Source organism: Lygodium microphyllum, chromosome 2 (assembly GCF_053477565.2).
Source record: "Lygodium microphyllum isolate KBCC chromosome 2, Lygodium_microphyllum_v1.1.10, whole genome shotgun sequence".
Classification (NCBI taxonomy): domain Eukaryota; kingdom Viridiplantae; phylum Streptophyta; class Polypodiopsida; order Schizaeales; family Lygodiaceae; genus Lygodium; species Lygodium microphyllum.
The window spans coordinates 66,106,673-66,118,303 of record NC_141136.1 but is presented as its reverse complement, the minus strand read 5'-3'; the positions used below and the strand labels follow the sequence as shown (position 1 = coordinate 66,118,303).

Below are 11,631 nucleotides of genomic sequence, written 5' to 3'. Positions count from 1 at the left end.
CTCGTGGGCACTTGGCAATGTTGAGGGGCCTCCAATGCACGATGGGAAGAAGCCAATGAAGGTTCGGAATCTCGGGGAGGAGGTAGAAGATCAAAACATACCTACAAATGAAGGTGCCATGACTGCCATTGAAGCTCGGGTTGAAGCTCTTCAAAAATGAGCTCAAGAGAATGCCAAGAAAGCTCCAATGCCTTTGCTTTGATACCAGTTGAAAGGGAAGTGGAACCCATGAGGAAGAAGCTTGGCGGTGAGAGCTATGGCGGATAGAGAGCAAGAGCCAAGATAGAGAGAGAGGATCAAAAGTGGGAACTCCAACAACCACAATGTGTGGCTAGGCCTTCCTTTATTCAAATTGTCTCACTGAAAGAATAAAGAATAAGTGACTGTGACAGGTGCCCGCACCTGCAGTGTGCAATGGCGGGTACTGGGAGTGTAGTAATACACAGGCGGCTAGGCGGAGGCGCCTTTACCCCCAAAAATAAATATGAAAAGTTTAAAGCACTAAACTAATTTGTGTAACTTATGTTACCCAGGTAATATAGCTATCCTTACTCCGACTGAAATTCAAGAGAAAAAGTATCTCCTTAAGCAGGTTAGGCCTCCGGAATTCAATGGCAAGGGCAAAGACATTGAAACTAAGGCAGAGATTTGGATTGAGACCATGGAGGACTACTTTATTGCTGTGGAAAATACCCTTGCTAAATAGGCTATGATCACCAAGTTGAAATTGACTGGTGTGAGGCGCCGAAACAATGGTGTAAAGACCAAGGACTCACTGAGACAGCTATTGCTTGGAAAAAGCTAAAAGAAGATGTGACTGGTCAATATTTTCCACAAGGTTAGCATACACTAAAACTGAATTAGTTCTTTAACTTTAGATAGCTGTGGAGGCATATTACTCAAATTTTATCTCACTACTTAAATATGCGCCTTCCATGACTATTGCTCATCATGTATCTAAGTTTTGTCACAGATTGAATGCTCCTCTAAACACATGCTTGAATCTATGCGCCCAACTAATCTACAAGATGCTTTGATTTGCGCAGCACCTCTTGTTCAGGAGATTTAGTAAAAGCCAATGAATAATGGGCTTTGGAATCAAAACAAAGGGACTTCACAGGGCTTTGTTAAGTGAGCCCAAGGTCAACATCCGCCTAGTCAGGGAAAGAGAGCCAAAACAAATGCAGTTGAGAACTTCATACCTATATGAAGTAATTCAGGAGTACCTAGGTGTTTCCACTATAGTGAGCCCGACCACTTTAAAAGGTAGCGCCCAAACCTTTTGGCCAAATTCTTTGCCAATGATAGTGCAAAGGTCACAACCAAGCTTCAATTGCAAAAGAAAAAGCATTTGCTATAATTTTTAAAGAGCTTGAAGAAGAGGGAAAGGAAGCCAATATAGAGAGGGCACCAGTTCATGCCACCCTCCATAAAAAGGGGCCAGATTGCCAATTTTTAGTGATTCAAACACCAACAAAATATCAGGGTAAATCCTTATTCTCATTAGCTGTGGAAGTACACACTCGTTCATGTCACCGCAATACCTATATCTAGGTTGCTTGTGGAACTTGCTAATGGAAAAGAAATCTTGTCTACTTAGCAAACTTACAAAGTGATATTTAGCCTGGGAAGCAATCTCTCTGAAATGGGATTTAGAATCATGAATTTAGGGGCCTATGAGTTTATATTGGGTATGGATTGGTTAATCCCCATTGACGCACATATTCAATGTAGAAAAGGCCAGGTGAATTTTCAAAATCTAAAGAAGGAAAAAGTGATTACCCAAGGTGAGGCAGGAAAACCCAAGATTCAACTAGCCAAATCATCTCACATAATAAAAGGGTTAATAAAAGGATTACTTGTGTATCTCATAAAATTAAATAAGGTTGAGTAGAATAAACAAGACGAGGGAGAGCCATATTGGTTGAAGGAATATGATACATCAGACCCAGTAATTCACCATGGGGAGCCCCAATATTATTTCAAAAGAAAAAGGACAGAACTCTCCTCCTTTGCATTGATTACTGAGGTCTAAGTCGGGTGATAATCAAGAATACGTATCCGATCCCAAGAATAGACAAGCTACTTGCTAGGCTGCAAGGGGCAAAAATCTTTTCCAAGATTGATCTCCAATCTGGTTATTACCAAATAAGGATCAAGGAAGAAGATATCCCCAAAAACTACCTTCAATACCAGATATGGTCATTTTGAATTTCTTGTAATGTATTTTGGTCTAACCATTGCCCTTACTACATTTAATAGATTAATGTAGGAATTTTTTGACCTTATCTTGATGAGTTTGTGCTAGTCTTCTTTGATGGCATCCTAACATACTTCAAGAAGAGAGATGAAGATCATCATCTGCAATTGCGCATTGAGCTAGACACAATGAGGATGCACAAGCTCTATGCGAAGAAAAAGAAGTGTGTCTTTTTCCAAAGATAGATGGAATATCTCGGACTCGTAGTGTCTGCTGAAGGAATCTTTGTAGACCTAGCCAAACTTAGAGATGTTCAAGAGTGGAAACCTCCAATGACAGTTAAGGAAGTGAGAAGTTTCTTAGGGTTGACTGATGGTATAGAATTTCCATTAAAAATTTATGCGCTAATAGCTACACCTCTCACTGATTTGTTGAAAAATCTACTATTGTGTGGACGCCCATAGAGCAAGCCAGTTTTGATTAGCTCAATAAAAGTTTGGTAACAACACCCATTTTAAAGCTATTTGACATAAGTCAAGAGTTTGAGGTCATAAACAGACGCAAGTTCTCTTGCACTAGGTTGTGTGCTTATGCAGCAAGGTCATCTGATAGCCTATTCCTCAAGAAAACTGAAAATCCATGAGAGGAATCATGCCACCCATGATCTTGAGTTGTTAGTTGTGATCCATGCTCTCAAATTTTTTGACACTATCTGCTTGGAAGCAAGTTTACTTTGATCACTGACCACAAAAGTCTCAAATGGATCTTTACTCAATCGGACCTCAACATGAGGCAGTGTCGATGGATTGAAGTCCTACGAGATATTGATTTTGAAATCAAGTTCAAACCTAGAAAAGAGAATGTGATTGCTGATGCATTAAGTCGTAATTTTTTTCTGAATGCACTTACCATGGAAGAGCCATTTGAAGGAGAGACTTTAGCTACCATGATATCCATGCCTAGCAATCGAGTCATTGAGCTAGCCAAAGAAGAGGTAGACAAGGATCATAAGTATCGGCTAATGCTTAGAGAAATCCTAGTTAACGATATTGATCCTAAGCTCAGAGTCAAATACCAAAATTTCACTGTGGATGATGGACTTTTCTATTTCAGGACAAGGCTCTGCATTCCCCTCAGTCAAGTTCTGAAAAAGAAGATATTATGGGAAGCACATGGCTCCCTATTCTCAGGATACCCTGGCTATGCAAAAACTCTTAATGTAGTCAGGAAAAGTTACTACTAGGAAAGAGTGAAGCATGATGTACTCAGATATGTTACTCAATGCCTAAGTTGCTAGTGGGTGAAAGCTGAGCGTTGTCGTGCTGCTGCACATCCGAGTCATATACACCTCCATTTCTTTTGTTGTGCATTTGTGTTATTTTCTGCGTGTGATTCATTGTTTGTGTGATGCATTTCGATAATCCGCATCCAATGTATATATTCCCTTAGTGCATGTGTATGATTTTGTTTGGATGCATGATGTGTGTGTGTTAGAAAAATATGAAAAACTGATGCCAAAGGACATTATCAAGCAGATAATTTCAATGATGATCTCTAAGAAAAGTGCAGGGATTTATGGAATTAAAGAGAAGGTTTATCCTGAAGGAATCCATTTGATGATTCCTTGGTTCGACAGGCCGATTATCTTTGATGTCAGAGCAAGGCCTCATGTTGTTGAGAGTACTTCTGGAAGTAAAGATCTGCAAATGGTTGAAATAGGACTTCGTGTCTTGACAAGACCTGTAGCTGATACATTGCCAATAATCTACAGGACCTTGGGTACTAATTACAATGAAAGAGTTTTACCGTCCATAATTCATGAGACCTTGAAGGCAGTTGTAGCACAGTATAATGCAAGCCAGCTCATAACACAGCGTGAGGCTGTTAGCAGAGAGATAAGAAAAAATCTTACCCAGCGGGCTGCAAATTTCAATATTGCACTTGATGATGTTTCAATTATTAACCTTACTTTTGGTAAAGAGTTTATAGCTGCTACTGAAGCAAAACAGGTGGCTAATCAGAAAGCTGAGAGAGCTAAATTCAGAGTTGAGAAAGCGGAACAAGATAAAAGAAGGGCCATTGTTCGAGCACAAGGGGAGGCGAAAAGTGCTCAACTTATTGGGGGAAGCTATATTCAACAATCCTGCTTTCATTAGATTGAGGCTAGCAGAGAAATACTGGCACTAGATCCAATTCAGCAAACAGAGTCTTGCTAAGTTCTGATGGTTTGATGCTGAACCTGCAAGATATGCAAATCGAGGATTTGGGCCCTAAAGCTCTCGTGAAAAAGTGACTCCTTGGTTCAAATTCCTGTGGGAAACCTACCGAACTGTACTCGAAATACTTCGAATCAATTCCAAACTGGAGGCTTGGTACGTGATGGCTTGGTACGTGATGACTTGGTACGTGGTCGAAATTTTGCAGGTTATGATCATTGTGTTGGAAGGAGTCAAAATCCTGTATGCAGGGATTCTTTACTGTCTGAGAGGACAGAGGAGATGTTCTGGAGCTACTTTCAAAAATATAGCGTGATTGTTGATGCTTTGATGCTTACATGCCAGCAGAGGGTCTATCATCTTGCGACACAGGACTGATTTCGCTTCTTTCCATCATCTTCTATTAAATCCTCATAAACGAATTCTTTTGTGATGGATCGGATGGCATTATTGATCACTCCAAAAGGATTAAACAATGCGGCGCTCCAAAAAGTTCTCCACAGTCAAAGCAAGGACTTAATCCAGTTTGTTCTGGCTCTCGTCGAGGAGACCATATCGAATCATGCGACGTAGCAGAGCCTCTCCTTCCGAGATACGCTGTGAGATCTTTTCATCAAGTGTCAGAAGCATACGGGCATTATTCTGGTTACGATTAAGGGCATACTGCACTCTCGTAGAGGTTTCTTAAAGGTCTTGCCATAGTTATGATAGAAGCTCATAGTAACTCTCCATACCGTTCAGACAACATATATTGTCTAGACTCTGAGATACATAAATTAGAGTCTTACTAAATTGGCATAAAAGATGTCACAAAGCAAATCAGATTAATCAAGAAGACCACCCAGCGAAGATGAAGGCCCAGAGATTTCATATCAACAGCTGAAGAATTGGATCTATAACCGAAAGACATGGAGCTTGAAAGAAAAATAGTCAAGCTATTGGAACTTATACAGTTCAAAGTATCACCTCTGGAGTAGCATGTGAAGAACTCCAGCCGAAGAAGTGTAGGAGAAATATAATGAATGATCAGCAGATGGCTGTAATGGAGACTGCATTCCAGACTAAACCAGAAATGCACAAATATTCAAACCTTATTATGCAATGGACAGACAAGCTTAAAACTATGAGGACACCAGAATCCATTCACTATGATGAAGTTTGCATGCTTTGAGAAACGGTTGAGCTGCTGTATAAGAATGTTGTGCCTATTCCTAAAGAAGAGTGCTCAAAACCTACACAGCTTGCAGTTAGCTTTGCTGGTGGCTACATTACAGGAGTTTTCTGTGCCATTGTCTCATATCCAACTGGCAATCTTGTGTCTTTCCTAAACAACTCTAAGGATGAACAGCCTGTTATTACTGCTTTTCATGTACGAAAGAGGTGATCAATGCAATATATGTTGAAATGAAGAACAGGGTGTGTGGCTGAACTGGCATATCTGAATCCTCCACTTATACATGCTATATGTCATTCATGCATTGTTTCTGGAAGAATAAATCGTGCTGGCAAACAGAAAATGGCTATTCTTATGCTTATACAATTTCAGATGTGGACACGATACTCTAGAACTTTGCAAATTCCTGTACATAGATTCTTTCAGCTCTCTTGATCTTCTGAAATTTCTGCTGATGATCAGGCAATTGTCAAGTTACAAAATGTATATGCTGATGTGATCCGTATTTGTTAGAAACCTCTAAGAACATCAGAAATCAGAAGTGTTGCACAACAAATGATTCTCTGCTCTAAGGGACATGTTTGACTGGATTACTAGATAATGTTCATTCTTTTGATCAATGTAACTGTTACCAGAATTTTCTGATCATGAATTTCTTGTAACACTCTTGACAAGAAATATAGTGAAATTTGGCATCAAATATTTGAATTCTTCTTGTTAGCCTCTTCCCTTGCTGTATCTTGAACCCCGTGTTCTGCAGCCCTTGCGTGAACTTTACGACATTTCTGGTGAACCCGACGTGAAAGTGCTGCGTCACTTTTCAGCAAGATGGGAGACTCCCAAGAAGAGATGACAGATGATAATGTCATGAAGAACCTGTTTCAGTCATTTACCATTTATATGCAGCAGCAAGCTCATGCGAAACGTGATAGTGATGCTATGGATGCCTTGAAAGCTGTCCAACAAGAGATGAAGCAGTTTAATGGCCAGCAAGTGTCTACTTACCTGCATTTGTATGAAGAAAAGATGAAGTTTTTTGGGGTTTCTCAAGATGTTTGGAGTCGCTACTTCTTGCGGATCGTTGTGCGCGCTCTTAAAGTCCGAATTTCAGAAATTCAAGAAACACATGCAGGTTGTGCAGAGTTTAAGAAGGCATTAAAAGATGAATATTTCCTGGAGGATACAGGTCTTATGAATCACAGGAATTTCTTAGCATGGGTATCTATGCCTAATAAGGGACTTTTAGTTACCGCTCTTCTACGAGAGTTTGAGAGCCGCTATGATTAGTTGGATGGGACTGAGCAGCAAGCTTTGGAGATGCAGAAAGTGGAGTTATTTTTACAAGCTGCTGATGCTGATTTACAAGAAAAGTTGGAGATATTTTGGAGGATCAAGCTACTGATTCAGGTTTAAAGACCGAGTGGAGACATGTCATTGATGCTGTGAATGCTCTTGTTAAGAAGCAGTGCAGGAGAGTACGATTGCATCGTAATATAGGATCAGTTCCTGAAAAATCCTTCGATACTTCTTCTTCTACCCCTGCTGCAACTTCTTTGCCTAAGCCTACTCCTCCTGCTGTGAATCCACCAGTTCTTGCTGCTCCAGTGCCCTTATCTGTAGATGATGTTATTAAAGGCTTGGCAGATTTGACGATTGAAGCAGTCAAAGCTGAAGTTGGTAAGTTAAAGGAGCAACTTATGTCAGTACCTGCTGTAGCACCTGTTCCAGCGACTGCTTTTCCAGCTGGTCAAAGAAAAGGGAGACGATGTATTTGGTGCGATAGTACAGAGCACCAACACTGCAGAGATTGTGATGCTTTTCAGGAAGCGCGTAAGAAGAATGTAGTGTTCTGGGGACAAGATGGGAAGATATGGATGACAGAGACTGGTGCTCCTCTTGACACCAACTTCGGTAAGGGAGGCATGAAGAAGCTTGTTGATGATATGGCTGCGCGATCAGCTTATGTGAGTGTTAGAGGAGATGCTTCAGCTTATGGAGTCCAGCTTGAGCAGAAATCTGATGGAGACTCCGCTTTATGGTCCTCTGCCTTGGAGATAGCGAGAAGAGGGAAAGTTCAGGCATCTACTATGACTTGTGTGGGCTCCAGCATCCGAGGAGAAACAGGATGGGATTCTCCTGTTGACAGGAATTCTATTTTTGCTTATATGGCTAAAACACAGGGTTTAGATGCCATGGTTGAGGAAAAGAGAAGAAGAGATGAGGAGGGTCCCAGCACCTCCAAAAAGACTAGAGGGGGTGACTTTGTTTCACCACCTGTTACAGCTCCACCTATGTCAAGTTCTCCAGCTCAATCAGGTCCTGAACAACCTATGGGAGACAAGCAGATGAAAGAAAAGAGGCAACCAAGAAAAGAGCCAGGATTCAAGCTCTTGTCAGACCTTGATATGCAGACGGATATGAGTAAGATTTTTCATGAAAGAATTTTGAATAGTGAAGTCACTTTTACTGTTGGAGAAGCTCTTGGGATTGCTAGAAGAGAAATACAGGATCAGATGCAGGATCTTTTGCGGAGGAAACGACATGCGATGGAAGGACCTGCTTTACAGGGATTGTGGCATGGAGCTCTTGGGGAAGAGCATGATGATGCAGTGATGGTTGAGAATGCTTCTGTTAATCCGCAATTGGAGAAAATAGTTCAGCCTATGCAGTATGAAGATGATGATACCCCTTCTCATTCCTCGCAGCCATTTTTCACGAAGTCATTGGGCTAGAGCAACCACTGAGACAGTGGTAAGGATTGGAGAGAAACAAATTCCTTTGATTGCTTTAGTCGATCATGGTTCTGAGATTAATCTTATTGCTCGAGGTGTTTATGAGAGTGGCAAGTGGCCTATGGATGCAGAGCATGGCTGGCGCATGAGAGCCGCCAATAATACTTCTGGTGATATGTATGCTGCTTGTCCAAGTATCAGAATTTCTATTGGTAATGTTGAAGAGGATTATCATTGCTTTGTTCAGGATTCATGCTCTTATCCGATTATTCTTGGACAGCCTTTCATTACAGAAGCAAGAATGGAAACGAAAGTGATGGATGACGGGTCAGCTTATGCACGGATACGCAGTAAAGATGGTATGCGAGCTGTTCAGTTTATGACTGTTGGGGTAAATCATCTGAGAAACAGGGACTCCTTGCGTGAGGCACCACTACCTGCAAAGGAGTTGGATTTTCATTAGGTACCGCTGTCTTGCGAGATGCCAGTGGTATGGAGCGGAGAAAAGAGGAGATCTCGCCTCCTGGAAGCCAGTCTTTCTTCAATAATTTTGTTGGATTTTTTTCAGATAGTTCAGTGAGTTATCAGAAAATTTTAGATTTGCCTAGAGCTGCCAGGCAGTACATTGGTTGTAAGGAGAAAGAGTTGAAGAATGCAGGTATTTTGCAAGCAAAAGAGCATGTAGATGGATTGTATGAAGGAATGTCTTATGCAGATACATTGTTTGATATGGGAGCAATGCTGAAAACTTATGTATGTCAGGGTTCAAAGATCATACCTGTGCAAACCTTGGATATGTTTCAGGAAATTTTCTGGTTTTATGCTGAAAACAGAGTTAGAGGCTGAGAAAACTCAGCAAACTGAATTTATGGCTGATCTTGATCAACTAACAGAGCTGCAGAGGGCTGAATTCATATAGAGTTGAATGCAGAAAAATTTCTGCATATAGAGTTTCAGGATGCACCTATGTAGTCCATAGAGCCGAGGGCTGAATCCATTCAACCAACAGAGTTGAATGCAGATAAATTTCTGCATACAGAGTTTCAGGCTGCACCTATGCAGTCCATAGAGCGAAAGACTGAAAATTTTCAGCCAATAGAGTTGAAAGTTACTGAAAATTTGCAGAAATTGTAGCAAAGAAAAGAGTGCTTGAATGATGCCAAGGTTGACACAAAATATAAAACAGTTGATAAGAAGGTTAAGTCGGTTGCAGGCCCGCTTCCTCCTGATAGTGATGAGCAGATTGAAAAAGCTATGAAGCAGCCTATGTTGAGAGATCCTGCAAATATTGGACATAAATTTACAGCTGAAACTCTTGCAGAATTGAAGATTGGAAATGATGATTTCTTGCTTCCAGTGGAAAAAGAATGTTTTAGAGAGATGCTTGGACGTCATGGTAAGGCATTTGCTTTCTTTCCACATGAAATTGGCTGCATTAGTCCCGAATTGGTTGCACCTATGGTCATCTTCACTGTTCCTCATGTACCCTGGAATATACGTCCTATACCTGTGCCTAAAGCACACTTGCCAAAGCTGATATAGTTGCTGAATGAGAAGATTAAAATGGGGATTTTGGAACCCTCTTCTGCACCCTATTCTAACAGGTGGTTTACTGTACCAAAGAAGAATGGTACTTTGAGATTTATTCAGGATATGCAGCCCGTGAACAAAGTGACAATCAGGAATGTGGGAACAGGTCCAGTTGTGGATGAGTTTGCTGAGGCTTTTGCGGGACGAGCCATCTATTCTCTAGGTGACTTGTATTCAGGTTATGATCAGTTTCAGCTTGCCTTGGAAAGCAGGGATATTACTACTATGCGGACACCTATTGGTCTTGTGAGGATGTGTACCTTGCCTCAAGGTGCCACAAACTCAGTTGCTCATATGATGAATGCTATGCATAGAGTTCTACGAGACTATATTCCGCAATATACCATGCATTTTCTAGATGATGTGCCTATTAAGGGTTGTGCAGAAGAAGAAAAGAATGAAAGTCTTGATTTGCATGGATGTAGACAGTTTGTGGCTGACCACTTGGTTGCTTGTAAGCAAATATTGACACGTTTAGCGGAGGTAAATTTGACACTTTCAGGGCTGAAATCTGTCTTTGGTGTTAATGAAGTCATCATGGTTGGGCATATGGTTGGATATTATGGTAGGAAACCTTCACCTGCAAAGGTGGATGCCATAAACAGGATTGCAGAGTATTGTTCGACTACTTGAGAGGTACGGAGATTTGTGGGAGCTTGTGTATTTTACATGATTTGGATTCCTCATTTTGCTCATATAGCAGATGTTCTTTATCAGCTGCTTCGAAAGGGGCAGAAATTTCATTGGGATGAGAAGCATTCGAAAGCCATGCGTAAGCTCAAGAAGCTATTGCAGTTAGCTCCTACTCTTCGCAAGGCGGATTATCAGTGTGGACGGCCGATCATGTTGACAGTTGATACTAGCCCTATTGGCATAGGTTGGGCAGTGGGACAGGATGATGCTGATGGAAATAGGTATGCAATCCGCTTTGGAGCTAAAGTTCTTAATGAGCGACAGAGGAGATATCCGCAGATCAAAAGAGAGTTGTGGGGAGTAGTCATTGCACTAAAGTGTGACAAAGGGTATTTTATTGGAGCTTCAGTTGTTGTGGAAACAGATTGTTTGCCTTTGCTTGGTATGATTACTAGTTGCTGGACTCCAGATATAGTGATGCTTCAGTGGATTGCCTATATCAAATCATTGAATCCAGAATTTCGACACATAGTAGGGAAAGATAATCCAGTTGCTGACATGCTATTTAGAGCGAGATATGAGGATGAGGAGTCAATGCTTGCAGAAGATGATGAGACAGAGTTTGTTGCTTCTGTCCTTGTTCATGATTGTCATGTATCTACTGTTGAAGCCTTTATTGAAGAACTTTATGTTGACGAGTGGCTGCAAATTGGACAGTATCTAAGTTCATTGACTCGAAGAGCTGATTGGACAAATGATGAATTCAAGAAAATCAGAAGGAAGGCTTATGGGTATTTCTTGAAAGATGGTTTTCTTTGGAAGCATCCAAAGAAGAGAGGAGGCTTGCCCTTGAGAGTAGTTTGTGATGTAGCGATGCAGATACAGATTATGTGAGAGTTTCATGAGAGCTCATGGGCTGGACATAGAGGTGTGTGGGCTACCTATGAGAAAATCAAAGAAAGATACTGGTGGAAAGGGATGTATAAAGATGTTTCTCACTTTGTGGAGACTTGCAGGGCCTGCCAGCTTTACTCTTTAGTGCGACATCGTGATGAGTTGCATCTGACTTATCCACTATGTATGCAT

General features: G+C 41.1%; 1 pseudogene; it reads left to right on the top strand.

Moving 5' to 3' along the window:
* The first annotated feature begins 3,711 nt into the window (after window positions 1-3,711).
* LOC148039834 (prohibitin-1, mitochondrial pseudogene) lies at window positions 3,712-4,493 on the top strand (annotated as a pseudogene).
* The last annotated feature ends 7,138 nt before the right edge of the window (window positions 4,494-11,631 follow it).